We start from the raw sequence: 16040 nt of genomic DNA on the forward strand, positions 1-16040 counted from the left end.
GCTTAGCACTTGCATATCCTGGCAATCGTCCCGCCAGTCGCGTCCATCGTCCATCGTCCTTCGTCCTTCGTCCGTTGCCAGCTCAGCTAAATAAGGACAACAAAAGGAGGCGGCGGAGACATGGACAGTGACGGCGACTGCGATTCCGACAAGGACAAATAAAATAAGGAGCCGGCGTAGAGCCTTAAAGGATCACGAGCTGTGAGTGCGCTTAAGCTCATTTATTTAAATTAAAACAAACACTGCAGGCGCACAGGCAGCGCAGGACATTCGTGAGTGGGGGGGAGGGGTTGGTTTCAGGGGGCTAAGCCGCCAAAGCTTCGCCTCAATGCATACATTGTGCATATCCTGCGCCCTTTCGACTCGCTTCCTGTGTACGTGTGTGTGTGTTTTGCCCTTTGGGGCCCATGAGTGTGTGTGTGTTGGCTGCAGAACTTTGGCAACATTTCCGATTGCCTGCGCCAGGGCGCTTGGAAAATATTTTGTGCCATTTGTCCTTTTTGTCATTTGTCCGGTGGCACAAACGGGGCAAATTGTTTGCAATAATGCGCGTGGCACTCTCCATTTTGCAGGTGCGACTGCCAGGTGAGCAGCGTTGCGGGGTGCCCAATGAATTTCACTCGCATTTGTAAGTGCCATTGAATAACAATAACAACGGGGCTCACCCGATAAAAGAATAAAAAAACAAGAACAATGGAGCCAGTTTTTCCGCTTTTCGCAGCTTTGGCAGTTTTGCAGGATTGCACGCTCTTACAGATTATAATTAACAGGTGAAAAAGTGGCGCAGCAATATTGTAATGTAATATGCAGCCAATTGTGACCAAATTTAATATAAAAGAATTCAATTCAGTTAATACTGACTATATGGCTTACAAGCTATTGGTGTTACCAATGTTACCTGAAAGTACCCATTCTTACATACTTTTGGCCACACTTTGCTAGTAATTCGACTGTGATTTCAGCGCATCTCATTCACTTGCCACATTATCAATCAATTGGTTTTATTTTTATTCAAGCACTTAAGCAATTAAGTCTCCTTGAGGTGGCACGAATGCGTAAAATGATCCTGTTTTGGCGAGCGGCTTGCAATCAAATTACAATTACGCACTCATTTGGCCGCAAACAAACATCTATTATGCACTTTCGAGCCATTTGTATTGGCGCTTACTGCAACAGCAACAAAGATGACAAAATGCAATAATTTGTGTTGCAAAGTTGAAGCGTAAAATCGCAAAATGAAAATGTTAATTGATTCTGTTTTATGCCACCTCCCCACTTTATTTTTTTAGTTCATGCAGTGGCTGTTGCTCTTGTTTCTTTGCAGCTGGTGTATTTGTTGTAGTTGGCAGAAAAGTTTTGTCAATGGGATTTTTTATTGCAGTCGGTAAAAGTTTTTATGTGCCACCATTAGTAGCCAATTATTGGCGACTTCTAAGGGGATTCAGAGGCGGTGGGGGGGCATTGCAAATTTATATTCCATGTCAGCGGCTTTCGACTGCAGCTGGGCAAAAACAAAAAAAACAAAAAAAAAGTGCTGGAATCGAGAAAAAGTGCTAGACAAGCGGGAATGGCCGATAATGAGCATCTAATAACTCAATTTGGGCCAATTCAAGGATAAGTAGAATGGTGGGGTCTCATTTTTTTGCAAAGGGTGGGGGCGACACTAATTAAAACCACTGCAAATGGGAAATGGCTGCAGTTGTCGGCGCTTCTTTTAGCTTAATTAAACATTGCCGCTTGACTTTTAATTGATTGTGAACAAACTGAAAAGCTTGCAGCAGACAAATAAACAATTTAACTAAATGCGCCGCAAAGTAGGCAACAGCGGGTTTTTATGGCCTGCGAGGGGCATGGATAGGCATCAAATGGTTGGCCCTCTAAGCCAGTACGACTACCGACTGCCAAGTGGCAAATGGCAAGTGGGAAGTGGCAGGGAAATGGAAATGGAAATGATGCCTGCCGTCGCCGGCTGCCTGGTGCTTGCTGCTTGCTGCTTTCCACCCGGCTGAAAACAGTGTAAATGTAAACACAGCTCAGCAACAAAAGCCAGCAAGGCGTCAGAGCAGGAACAATGCGTAAGTCGAATGAATGGTGCCCGCCCGATGGCCCCCTGGTATCCTGCCCATCCTTCACCACCCATCCACCCATAGCCGGAATGAATGAACAAATGCTGATGGCTTAGGCTGCTCCGACTTGGCCTCGTCTCTCTGTTCCTCTGCCTTTCTCCGTTTTGAGTGAGTGAATGAGTGCTGGGGACAATTGCGATAATTGCCGTTGTCTCACACCTACAGCTGCAAAATCTGGCTAAAGGGTGAAGGCGATGGGGCAGGCACCGGCACAGGCACGGGGGCAATGAAAATGTGTGGCTGCAGAGTCGTGAAATGATGACAAGAAAAAGCTTTTCCGCCGGCAGTTTGCCCGGCCCCATCCTTAAGCCCGCCCCCATCCATTCGCCGTCGTGAACCCTATTTATTCAACAATTTTCTACAATTTTATTGTTTACATTTATGTTGAAACTCACACATGAGTAGCGTGTACCCCATCTTTGGGCAAAAGTTTTTCTTGGCCTGGTCTTTCGTTATTTCCAACTCTAAACTCGGGCTTTTGCCAGCTCATGTTCGCCGCACTTTTCCCCCCTTTTATACACATTTTTTGGACGTCTTTTTTCGCGCACAATTTGCATGCGAATTTGCCGCTGTCTGTGGACCGCCCCACTTCCTCGACCGCCCCCAGTTTTCCCCATCTTGGCTGCGCGTGCCTTTTCCTTTTTCCCGCACGACTGCAGGCTGCCACTTGGCCCCCCATTTTGGCCATCTTCCCGCGCTCCTGCCACTCATCCTCCCATCTGTTTGCACGTTTTTTTTCTCCGCCCGCCGCCTCCTTGTTCATTTTTTATGCCCCGTTAACAACTTTTGCTCGGTTTACTTTTCCCGTGTCGGGCGGCGGCAGCGACGTCTTTGAAAGTTTAATTGTTGTTGCATGTCTTTTTGCGACGCCTCCTACGCCCTTGTCCTGCTGCCCCCTGCACCCGCGTCCTCCATGTCCTGCTGCTCCTGCTGCTCGCTTCGTTGTGTAAATTGTACGCCGCACGTTTTTACGCCTGCAGCGGCTCAAGAATGGAGGAGCTGGAGCAGGAGCTGAAGCAGGAGGAGGAGCACAAGGATGGAGGTCGAGCCAGCAGCAAATGAAGGACCGGGAGGAGCAAAGCTGACGAGTCGGGGACTCCGCTGTCTTACCCATATGCATATCTGTCTTTCTCAGCGCGCACAGCAATGGCCATAATTATAGCACTATCTTAAAAAGTAGCTGTTGTAACAATAACATATTTATGATTATTATATGATGATATGATATGATGATATTATATGATATCCCAGGAGCTTCAATCCTTTCCTTTACCATAGCTATCTACCCATCATATTTGAGATTGAATTTGAGGTTAATCTGTGTTTTTAAAGTCACATCGCATTGTTGAATATTAACCAACGGAAGCGAATTTGCCTGGCTGTGATATTTTTTGTGGCAGGCGCTGTGCGATTGTGAGTGGTTGGGTGTCCTGGGGTCTTCCTGCTCGTCGGAAGTGTGAAACTGAAATTGAGCAACTAAAGGACTAAAAGGCTGTTGCCTACTTCCTGTCGCTGCCGCGTTCATTGCCAACGTCTGTTACTGTTGAATGTGTGTGCGTGCGAGCATGTGTGTGGTTGTGTATAAGTGGGTGTGGGACTGTGCGTGCCTTCGACTTTATTTGGTTTACGTAGCGCTTGGCATTTATTTGCCCACAGTGAGACACTCGCAGCCAAACGAGGAAAACTTCGTTACCCCTAGAAGCAAAAAAAATGGGCAAAAATAAAGGAAAAACTCGCGTCTACGTATATTTGGGGAATTGCTCGGGGGGAGTTTGTAAAACGCACTCTGCTCGGCGATAACTCCATTGAACTGGGCACAAGTGTTGTTCCGTTTACCCCCTCATTGATCCATTTTTGCCTTTTTTTTGCATGTGTCCAGAGTTGGTAGCTCGAAGCTGAAAAGCGGAAACGGAAGCGATAAGATAACACATACACATACACATGCATGCATATGATTTTTCGCCCGCTCGTCCTGGTTCGAAGGGTTCTCTACGTTCTCTGGTTTTGTTTTCCCTTTTCCCGGCCACTTTTTTTTGCTGCCCGTGCTGTTCTGTGTGTTATCTGTTATCTAATAGTCGTGATTGCTCAATCATTTGACAAATTTGATTGTAATTGAAAAGCAGAGCTACAGGATTGACACGACGGATGGGTTACGATCGCATCGAAAGGCAAATGGCGAAATTACATTTCGACTTGTGCAAAGTGAGTTTAGGAGAAGGTTTATTTTGCGGGCCAAATTAGAAGGATTCTTAGTTCAGTTTTATGTGCGCCAAAAGACCCAACTCATATGTCAGCTTGTTATAAATGCCACATAATTATATTTATATTTTTGTTTGCCAACTTTTTGCAAACACAAGCTTCCGAATCCACAAGTGGTTTTAAAGTTTAGCTGGAGTGCAAATTTTCTTTTCAAATTTAACCTAAAACTTCTGCTAAATCTTATGTATAATTGGCTAGGCCCTGGAGCCGAGGATCTGAGCATCTTTAGAAAAATTCCTAGAATTGCTGAAGAAGCGGAAGGGGACACATAATCGGCGCTGCTAGCCGCATTTGTTGCCATAATTGCTGTTGGCTTAATTTCAACAGGCAACTTCCGTGACGGCAACTTGAATTGCTTCTCCGTCTGCTTATTGCGCTCCTGCCACTTCTGCTGCAACTCCTTCGCCGGCGACAATGACAACATGGAAATCCATTTGAGTCCACAATCTTGCTATGTTGCAGCACACATATGCGTACACATGTGCGTGTGTGGTGTGTGCATTGTTACACTCGGAGAAATTTATAACCGGTTTATTAATAGTATAGTTAGAAATGCTCAAAGTACTTTTTTCTAAGATAATAAGTAATTAAAATACATTAGTACTTTATTATATAAATAGTTAAGTTTCCTGTTTAAAGCCATCAAAATGTCTTACCTATTATTACCAACTATTAATAAAATGACTCGTGCAGTTTTCCACCATTTTCTCAGCTGAGAGAACGATTTATTTTGCAGATTGCTTGCACTTTGGCTTTGAATTCCCATGGGTCCTTTTTCGTAGTGCATGAGCTGCTGCTCATTTGGGTTTGGCTTTCTATCCGTCTGCAGCTCACTTTTCCCCCTCTCCCTTCCTCTACCCCTTCCCCTGTCCCTCTGCCCTACGCTTTCCCGGTCGCTTTGTTATTTTTATTGCAGTGGCGTTCGCTTCGCCTCCTCGTCGTTTTCCTTTTGCCGTTTGCTTGGCTCCCGAGCTCCTTTCCATGTGTGCGAGTGGGCCGGAGTGAGTGTGTGTGTGTGTGTCCTGTGTCTTGGAATCGTTTGTCCGGCACCTAGCCCCTCCTGGCGTCTGCTCATCAACGCCACATTTGTGTGCTTCTGCCTGTTGGGGTTCCTTTTCCTGGTCCTGCTGTTGAGCCCGCTCCTGTTCCTGCTCCTTTCTGCACTCCTTTCTCTGCATCCTGCAGCTCCTTACACTCCTTGCACTGCCTTCTCCATATGCAAGCCATGTCCTTCCGTGTGTGTCCGTTTCAACTGCGCATTTGTCTGGTCGCTTGAGCAGCCTTTCAGCTGTGATCACCCGCTTTTCACCGCCCTCTTCGGATTTTCCATTTTCCCACCACAGCCCCCTCCCCCTCTGCACCTCCTGTGGCTGTCTCTGTTTGCATAAATGACTGCGCCTGTGTATTTGGCATGACTCTTGAATTAATTTTGCAACATTTTAAATTGAGCGCAATTAATTGCAAAAATGTTTTATTTTTCCACTTGCACTCGTTTTTCACATTGCACATACACACTTGCCATTGCATACGTTCGTATTTGCATGTGTGTGTGTGTGTATGGGTTTGCTGTGCATTTGGTTGCCATTTTATTTTTTGTTCCCTCGCCAGCAAGTGCGAACACGCGCATTCAAGCATATGCACGTCGCCAGCGCGCCTTCTATACACTCACACCAACACACACTCGCATTTATGTATGTATGTGTTACCCATTTACCCCCACATCCATGGGCCGGCCCATCTATATGCAACGTTTTTGTTGCTCGCCCATCGTTTGGACGTGCTGCCTCTTTTGCCACTCATTTCATAGTTGCCATTTCTTTTTTGCACCCATTATTCGGCGTGAGAATGGGTATATTAAGCTGGTCGCATTTCATTCATTAGGTCGTTACATTACAATAATGTCGGTTAAATTAATTGATAAAGCCATAAGAAATTGAATTTTTAAATGATTTTCAAAGGTTTTTAAAAAGTTATCCCAATGGATATTAAAGCCATACCCACTTGATAATTTATAAACAAATATTTAGGCAGGGCAAGCATTCTTTGAAGTGAGTGTAAATAAACAAATGGCAATGCATATGTGAGATACGGCAACAGTGCGTATGAGTGATATATTTAAAAAGCATCTCGACGGCATCCAAGCCATTTCGCATTTAACTTTTTTCGTCTGGAATGAATTATACATTTGCAGCCCAGGCAACTTAAAATGACCATCAATTGGAAGCACAGCTGAGCTCCACTTAAATGGAAACCTAATTACTCTTGGGAATTTAACACAATGCCACTTGCTTACTACCTGAAATGTTATTTTGCCTACAAGTGTGTCAGTTGTGATATTTAAAACCACAAGGTTCAAAGCGAGCATGAATGGAAAACCAGGTATTTTAAATTCCAATATTTCCACATTCCTATTCTTGCTTTTGTTGTTGTTGCCGCTCTCCCCTTGTTCCTGTTTCCCCCAATTTTCTTCGCTCGCTCGCTTTCCCTGTGTATGTGTGTGTTTTTCTGTTTTTTTTTCGTTTGTGTGTTTTATGCATTGCTTTTATCGCGTTTCTAGGCTCGCACACACACAGAGAGACGCAGACACAAACACATTGAGGCCGCGGGCGTCGCATAACACGCATCGCCTAAAAGTATGCAACGTGCATTGAAAGGCTTTTACATGACACTCCACTCTCTTTGGCACCCACTCTCCACTCTCCCACCCTTCGCATTCTCCGCTTTCTGTTTCATTTTGGCCATTGTCCTTCGCCGCTGTTGCTGTTAATTTTTCGGCGCTGCTGTGGCATTTTTGTCAGCTTCACTTACATCCGCCTCACTTTACAGCCCATGTATGTGTGTATATGTGTGCGTGCAGTGCACTATGTCGCTTATTTATATCCAATTGTTCATTTGTCTTTGGTTTATGCTGCGCATACGTCATTTCTGGCCATATTTCATGCCCTCCCCCCGCACACACACACGCACATCAAAGTGATTGGAAGACTGGTGCACCACAATGTGAAATATTTTTCATTATGCTTGTTCGTATTTGCATTCCCCTTTTGTTCTTCCACTTGAAATCACAAAACTCAGGATGTAGCCTACGAGGATTTGTCAGTCGGCCCAGGAAAGTGATCAATATGCGTTGAAGGGGATATAAATAATAATCATAAATTACAGATTTACCGATCGGGATATCGGACTTGGGCAAACAATTTTTATGGCCTCTGCTGTGAAAGGAAACTTTCAGTCGTGATAATTTATCTATGTAAATATTGGATTATATATATTCTGCTGTCTGTTGCGAGAAGCTCAAATGGAATATTCGTTTCACTCTCGATATTGATTGTTTTTTATTTTTCTGGTTCAAGTTTAACGAGAATTTTAGCATTCAGTGAACTGAGAGTGAAGTATTTCATAAATGTGTGGAACGTGTTTGTGTCACAGAGAAAAGGATTTCGGTGAAATGCTTTTATTTTTGCTGAACTGATTTCAAAAATGCAAGGGCATAACAAAGAGCATAGAGGTTGAACATTGATAGCTATACTTTGGAGCTTGGTCACAATATCAAAAAAAAAAAAAAAAATGATTCCAAAACAATTTCTCTTAAGCTGCGAAAGTTGAGGAATGAAATCATCAAATTCTTCGCCACTTAAGACTTTGATAGATTGGAGTTTCAGTTCCTGTTCGCAAAATTTCCGTTCCCAGAAAAGAGCCGAAACTTCTCCACAAATCGCACTCAAATCAGTCTGTAGTAGTGCTCGATGATGTCCTGGCTGCCAAAGGATATCCGCTTTAACTTTTGCCGCAATTGAACAGAGAATTCGCAATGTGAAATTCGCTAGTATGTCTCTATATCTGTGTATTTGTATGTGTGTGTGTGTCTGTCTGTGTGTGCCTCACTCAGTATTTCATGAGAAGAAAGCGATTTTTCTTATTTATTTCTTTATTTTTCCTGCAAATTGTATCAGAATTTTTTCATCGTTTTCTTGCCTGCAATTGGTTTTCCTCTCTTTTTTTGTGTTGCCACTTTTCTGGTTTTGTTGTTGCTCATTGCTCAAATGTATTTTGCATTTTTTATGGAACTTGCAATACAACAACAAGAAAAATGGCAAATTTGTCTGTGTGTGTGTGTGCGCGAGTGCCCAAGTGAGAGAGAGTGGGACGCAGAAAGAGGAAAAGTTTTATTTCACTCTCCTTTGGCTGTCACATTTTCTTATTGTAGTTGATAAACTTGCCGTTCGTGCTCGGGCCATGTCCAAGTGTCTATGACTGTTTATGGCCCAGTCAGTCAGTCGTCCTGCCCCCCGAATCCTTCGACCCCCGCCTCCTGCATGCCCTATAAGAGTGTGTGTGTGTTTATGTGTTAGCCTTCCTGTCAGTCAGTGTGTGCATGTTTTGGTTGGTTTTTTATTATTCAGTAAATCAAATCAGTTGCCTAACAACTCAATCCAAACACTTGCAGCACGCGCCATGGACAAGGACATGGACATGGCCCAGAGCAGGACCACTTTGCCACCCACTGATCACCGCCCAGCCCCTTCTACACACACACACTCACAACTCATCTTTTTCATCTTGCTCATCTGTCAGCTGTGTCCTGGACTCCGTCTTGCTGTTATTTTTACAGTTAAGTCAATATGCAGCCGTCAAAAACAACACTTGATACTTTTGTGAGTTGCCGTAGCTGCTACTGCTGCAGACTTTTGGCCACATCCTTTGGCTCTCCATACTGCCGAAGCTACACCACCCCCTGCCCCCGCTCCTGCTTACCATCCCTTCGTATCTGTCATCTGGCCATTGTGAGTTTTCCCTTGGAAAGTTTTGCACAAAAATAAACAACACACACAGAAGTTGGCAATGAAGCAGCGCTACAAATTTATGGTCATATCAACAACAGGAGCACCCACACTGAGATACGACTACACACACTAACGCATGCTGGCAGAGAGACACACAGTTACAATTGGTTTGTTTCACTGTTAACAATGCATACATATGCATGAGCTGAGGGCGACCATAAGCGACTTACGTGCATAAGCCGTAGCAAAAAGCTTGAGCTATCATCCTAACAAGCGAGCGGACTGCAGTCCGTCATTCTGTCAGTCTGTCAATTCGCCAATCAACCAGTCGCTCAGTCCATCATCGCACACATAGACACAGTACCATCACACACACACACATACGTATGCACTCACATCCAAAAAGGATCCAAATCAGTCAGTGGATGGAAGGTGGGCGGCAGGTGGGCGGCGGAGCTCGTATTCCAAATCGTGTGAAAGCGGATTGTTATCAATTCAGATGTCGATTCGCCTTCATGCTACGTCGGTAAACTCCGGACAGGTCTAATGGTTCAGATGCGATAATCCCCCAGATATCCTACCTGCATAAGGACCTGCAGTTCCGTTGATAACCATTGAGCACTTACATTAAGTGGCTTCGATTCGAGTTATTTGGAGTAAACTAGAGCAGTTATTTACAGCTAGTAAATGGTAATAAGAGCTTTATCATTACAACTAAAATTGAAAAGGGATTTATTTAATATTTTCATGTAATCGAAGGCTAAATGGTATATAATATATCTTATTATTAAGCGTTATTAAGCAACTGAGAGTCAAGTAAATTCAAGCATGAAAAGGTTTTATTTACATACGCAAACATAAAAGATTTGAACTAAATATATATTTTTAATCTTCTTATAACCCATTTAAACCTCCTTTCAAACCAAACCATTTAATTTTCCCATTCCACTGAGAAATCCAAACTCGGCCAAGACATTTTCGAATCATTCATCATTTGGAATCATTTTCGGCCATCAATGCTTGATCGTTTCAATCGCTTTAAGGGGCATTTTCATAATCCCAAACACCACGACGCCCACGTCGAGGAAAACTTATTTTGGGCAAATCTCATAGACACGTATGCCCAAGTTGTGCGCCGTTGGCCATTACCAATTCGCAGCGAACCTTTTTTTACGATTTACGTGCCGCATCCCCTGGGATCGGTAGAAGAGGCACCAGAACCATTGTGCCAGCTCCACTTCCAAGTCCAATGCCCCCACTCGCATGCTCCATGCTCCATGCACATAGACACCTCCACTTCCACCTGGCACTCTGGTCATCCACACGGTTCGGGCTTTTAATATATCTCATATTTTTATGACGCTTACTGCAAAGTGGAGTGGTTCGAAATGGGTGGCTCACAGCCACAGGACTCGGGCTCCAAGGGTCATCATATTTTGTGTGATTTTTATTTTTTTCTCCGCTCTGGCACGGCAACTTTTGCCACTGAAATTAACAAGTCTCCACCACCAGAAACCACCACCCACAACCCACCAAGCACCACCCACAGATATTCACACGTGCAGATATGGAATGTGTGTGTGTGTGCTTTCGGCAAACATTTGGTGTTTGTTCATTTGTAATTTCGTTGTCGTCATTTGCATTCAGCCTCGCTTTGGCCAAATTGAAATTGAATCAAACGATTGCCGCGGGACATTTGCCGTTAATAAAGCCATTCAATTTTAATCATCGCCATTCAATGCAGCGCCTTTTTGCCAGCCAACATACAACAATGAAGAGCCGGCAGAAAAACGCCAAACAGGCTGGCAAACAAACAAACAATATGGCCAAGTATTTGCCCTGAACAAATTTGCCGCAATCGGCCGCATTGTTGACACATTTTGTTTGGCGGGCTTTGGTAATTCAATTCGATATTTGATTAAACTAAAACCTGCGAGCAGTCCTCCTCCTGCCGGGCTCATTTGCTCGGCTCCTGCATATTTAATGCCACATTTTTATTATCCTGGCAAAAAGCGAAACAACAAAAGTAAGAAAAGGGAGAGCGTTGCCAAAGTTGGGAGTGAAGTTTCCAAGTCAAGGCAGCAACTTCAGCTTCAACTTCAACTCATCTCGGCTCAACGCAGCTCATCTCAGTTCGGTTCAGTTCAGTTCAGTTCGGTTAAGTTCGGTTCGGATGTCAGGCCCGTCAGGACATCAGGAGCACTCAGCTGGGGAGTTGTCAGTGTCCTGGCCTCCGCATCCGCACCCCATCCTGATCCCGATTCCCGAATGCCGATTCGACCCTGTCTCCTGCACATCCTGTGGCCCACTTTCAGTGCTCACTGTGGCAACTGAGGCGTCATCATCGAGCTGGGTCCATTGTTGCTGCCCTAGCAGGACATCCAGGGATTGGCGAAGGGACCTTCGGTGGGTTTCCCTTCCTACTACTCTTTTTTTTGGTAAAATGAAGTTTTTTCCCATTCTTTCGTCATGAATTGATAATGTACACATGCTCATAAGGGGATGCGTGCGACAGGGAAGGGGCGAGTGGGTCCTTTGGGGGGGATTGTTGCTATTTGCATACGCATGTGGATGCTTATCTCCTCTGTGGCTGTATCTATAATACTGCTGAATGCACATCAGCTTCTGTATGTATGAATTTGCAGATTATTTAGCCAAAAGTTGAAAGGTATTTCGAACAAACTAAAAACAAAAAACACATTTCACTCACACACACACACGCGCATCCCGCACACAGATGAGATGAGCGAAATAAAAACAAGGAAAAACCCCCAAAACTTTTATTAAGTTGGAAGATATTTTGTTGAAATTTATACACATTTGCTTTCTTCTCCGAACGGCTTTACCCCACCATTTTCCACCACCCCTTCGGCTTAGAGCTCACTTTTGTTTCGTGTGTTGGTTGTTTTATTTCGATGCTTTTTCTGTATGTTTTTTTAGCCCATTTTTGCCCCATTTTTTGCGCCTGGCCGTTAAAAAACTACAAGCAAATGGTTCGGCACAAAATTCGGCATTTGTTCTGCCTCTATTTCCTGGTCTTTGTCTTTCGGGGCCCTCGTTTTTTATCTTCAACTGCGTCTTCGGCTTCCACGGCTTGCATTCCGCTTCATGGGGATTTATATTTTTTAATGGAAAGTTAAGCTCATAATAAACTGTTAAGAAAATGGAGCGTCTTAGTTTCCTTGCTCGTTAGTTTTCGGAAAGTAAACAAAAATCTGCTGACTGTTCTGTCCTCTCTCTTTGCCTCCTCTATCTGTGTGTGCGAGTGTGTAGCTATGTTTGTTTGCCTTTCTATGTGTGTGTGTTGAAGGGTTCGCCGCAGAACTTTGAGGGATTTGGAATACCTTAGATGGTTTAATACGCGTACCTGTGGTCAGACCAGTGGCCTTTTTCACTGGAGGCAAAGGCCTTGGTTTGTCGTCCGGATTAAACGAAAATTCCAAATCTCTAAGGGTTTTACTTCTGTTTGACCTAAAAACAATCAAAAGCGGTTGTGTGGACTTTGCATTAATTAAAATAGTGCTCCAATTTATTTAATTGTTCCAGGGCCATAATGAAAGCAACACAAAAAGAAATAAGTTTCATTTTGGCCAATATCAATTGCAGTACAATCGTTTCCCATTTAGTTTGATTTATTTATAGTTTTTATTTTAATATCGCTAGATGACTATATTTATTGCACTATTTTTCTTCTACTAGTTGAATTTGAAACAACATATTATTTCGCGTCGTGCATCAATTAATAGCTTTGTTTTCAGCCAACCATTCGCCCCTTTTGGCTGTCAAAAGCTAGGATTAACCAGACCAAAGTCACCGCGAACAATGTCCATACATAAAACTAAACATCTAAATTGGGTCCTACAGCCATTCATCAGGAACGCAATTTGCATGATTATCGCTGGAGAAAAAGTGGGTGGTTTTAGCAATTGATAATGAAAGCCTGGCGCCGAATTGGGCAAAGGATTGTGGAGGAAGGGGTTGGTACTTATGTCATTCGGCTAACATATTTATAAATAATTTCCATACTAATATGCATTTTATGTAATTAGCGGTTAAAATAATAAATACACTACATAATTATCGCTCATTGGCTGACCGCACAGAGGCAGCGACAGAAATGAACTAGCCGAGTGGAAGAGTGGGTTTGCATTATGCCGCCATGTCTGCCGGTTGTTTCATATATGTGTGTGTGTGTGTGCACTTATAGTTGGTCACTTATCGCTGCTTTTGCAGGTATCTGTACGTGTGTGTGTGTGTGTGGGCGGCGGCGGGTGGGTCGTGGCATTAAGGCATTAGCACCGCAAAAACATCAACTAATTGTGCATTTTGGCGATAATAAACACAGCCGTCGACTGGCTAAGAGTTTATTATTTCAGGCCCAGACCACACGACATAATGGTGCAAATATAAAAAATAAAAAGGAATGATTGCAGTGAGTTACCAAATCCCAGCCCACATACATATGTGACAAAAAGTTTGACATTCCCAGAGGGCGAGGGTGCCCTTTGCGGCGCAGAGAAATTAATAAGCGTCGCATTTATTAGCAGTCAAATAAAGTGATCAAAATGTCACTCATACGCAACGTATGCCGCCAGCTGATGCTGTGGCAACAGTAAAATATTTCCACTGCGAACGTATGTATGTGTGTGTGTGTGCAACAGTCAAGCCAACAAACAAAGCCACACTGCCACGCCTCCACAACGTTAAATATTTCAAATAGTTAAGCGCATTAGCGGCACTTTCAGTTTGGGTTCGGTTCGCTGGTTGGCTGCTGGCCTGAAGTGGGTTGCTGGGTTGTTGGGCTGCTTTCGGGCTGTTCAGGCTGTTTGGGCTGGAAAGCAGACAGCTGCCACTTTGCGAACACTGCGAGTGGCAGGGCCATCCCCTGAACTCCCATGCTCCGCGCGCCGTGCAACAAATCCTTTTGCATATGCCGAGAGCTATCGCATATCAAGCATACGCAGCGTGCGCCGCAGCCAATTAAAGTTTTTAATTCCCTCGCACCGCACCATCACCAGCACCTCGTTTTCCCAGCAGACAGGAGCTGGCAAACAGAGGCGGATGGCCGGATTGGCGGAGGAGCGCAGGAGCGGCGGAGTACTTATCCATTATCCATGACAATTGTTAAATGAACTTTACGCTCTAATGAGCTCATGGTACATGAATTAAAAATTCGCCAACTTTGGCCGCATCCACCGCTGACTTTTATTTAAGTTTCAAGCTGCAAACAGAGCGGAGCGAAGCGGAGTTGAAAAGTGCACAAATGTGAGTCACATCAGGCGAAGTATACATATTTGCATAAATTGAATCAATTAATGAATCGCATTATGTTTTAGTAATGAGCCCAGCAGATGCCAAAGCAATCACCCCGCGTCCCCCGGGATCGTCAGCCGACTGACTCGAAAAACTTGGCTTCAAATATTAATGTCATGTCAAACAGCAATTATGCCATGTAACAACAACAACGAGGACAGCAAGGATAACAACAATAGCGATAAATCCAGGCTCTCCATTCTTTGCATACGCACACAGGCACATCCACATTCATATATATGTATACACAGATTTCATGCGAATCTATATGTGCATATTTATACACATTTGTACACTTGAGCAATTTGGCAAATAAATCATTATTATTTCATCAAATTTGTCATTGATAATGTTACGAGAATGTTGCCAGCCATTTATGTGTGGCCATGCCTCCGTTCCGTTTGTTTGTGTGTGTGAGTGCGTGTCAGCTGCGTAAGCGTGTGTGTGCGGGAATGTCCTTGTTGAATTGCAGAAGGATTCCAAGCCCAGCCAAAGACAAAACACACTACTGAGCCAAGAACAAACGGCCCGGGAACAACGAAGCTGTTTGCCCCAGAAAGTTTATGGCAGGAAACTGCAACATAAATTCAGCCGAAACTTAAATTCATAGGCGACAATCTGATGCTGTCGGGCATTTGTCTGAAATAATTTGCAAAAAATTTAAAAGATGTGCGACAGCATATGACAGAATTAAACTATAGATGAGAAAAAGTTTGACTTATGAAATGCAATATGTGTACATAGCAGTGAAAGTAAAGAAAATGGAAACTGTGCAACATTCAGCTTACTTTCTAAAGGTAGAAATAAACTTTTGAATTCCTTAAAGTAATGTGAAAATAAGCTTTTTGCTTATTTTATAAATTATATTTAAATTATGAGAACATTAAAAGTTTAAGAAACAATGAACAACACTTGATTTAGCACCTATATGCCGCAAAACCAAACGAATTCTAAGTAAACCTGTCTTTAAATTAACACAAAGAAGACTCTTATGCTCATTTAATCTGATTTGCCGATGTACAAGAAGGATACTGAGCCTCAAAAGACGACTGACTGAGAATATTCAATCATTCCAAGGAGCTTTCATTCTGTTGGCATAATTAATATTTCAAATTGCCAGCCATCTCCTGTTTACCCCTGACTTTTCCACCAGAACCCAGCATATCCACTTGACAACAACTTAATAGTACCAATTCCCAGTAAGCACAAGTCAATCAACTTTTGGCCAGTGTATTGGGGCATATAATGACCGAACTAAAGGATAATTTAAGCTCCAGTCGGAGCTGGGAATCTGGTGTATTTATGCATTTTGTAATATCGAAATAGGTCTTCTTTTGCCGCCCACAAATGTCGAGATTCCCAACGTGGATAGATGGCAAGGATAAAGTGGGAATGATAGATTGTTGACTGGTTTGGGTAACTTTAACACACAATCGAGCATCATTATCAATCATAAATTTTGTTAAATTGCACATAGACTGTGTATGTTGGCTAGCATAAATTGTGAATTGCATTAGTTCGACATACAGGACATTTAGGACATCCAGGACATACAGGC

At 43.5% G+C, this 16040-nt stretch overlaps 1 protein-coding gene across 3 annotated transcripts in view; it reads right to left on the reverse strand.

Annotated features, from left to right (window-relative positions):
- LOC117145217 (lachesin) overlaps positions 1-16040 on the reverse strand; it is a 44763-nt gene that overhangs the window by 6377 nt on the left and 22346 nt on the right. The window contains exon 1 of one of the 3 annotated variants that reach the window (XM_033310788.1): positions 3912-3975. The exons of the other annotated variants lie outside the window; for them this stretch is intronic. The gene's annotated coding sequence lies outside the window, so the exon portion shown is untranslated. Of the gene's footprint in view, positions 1-3911; positions 3976-16040 lie in introns of those variants that run through there. 3 annotated transcript variants of the gene reach the window in all.

Source organism: Drosophila mauritiana, chromosome 3R, assembly GCF_004382145.1.
Source record: "Drosophila mauritiana strain mau12 chromosome 3R, ASM438214v1, whole genome shotgun sequence".
NCBI classification, from domain to species: Eukaryota; Metazoa; Arthropoda; class Insecta; order Diptera; family Drosophilidae; genus Drosophila; species Drosophila mauritiana.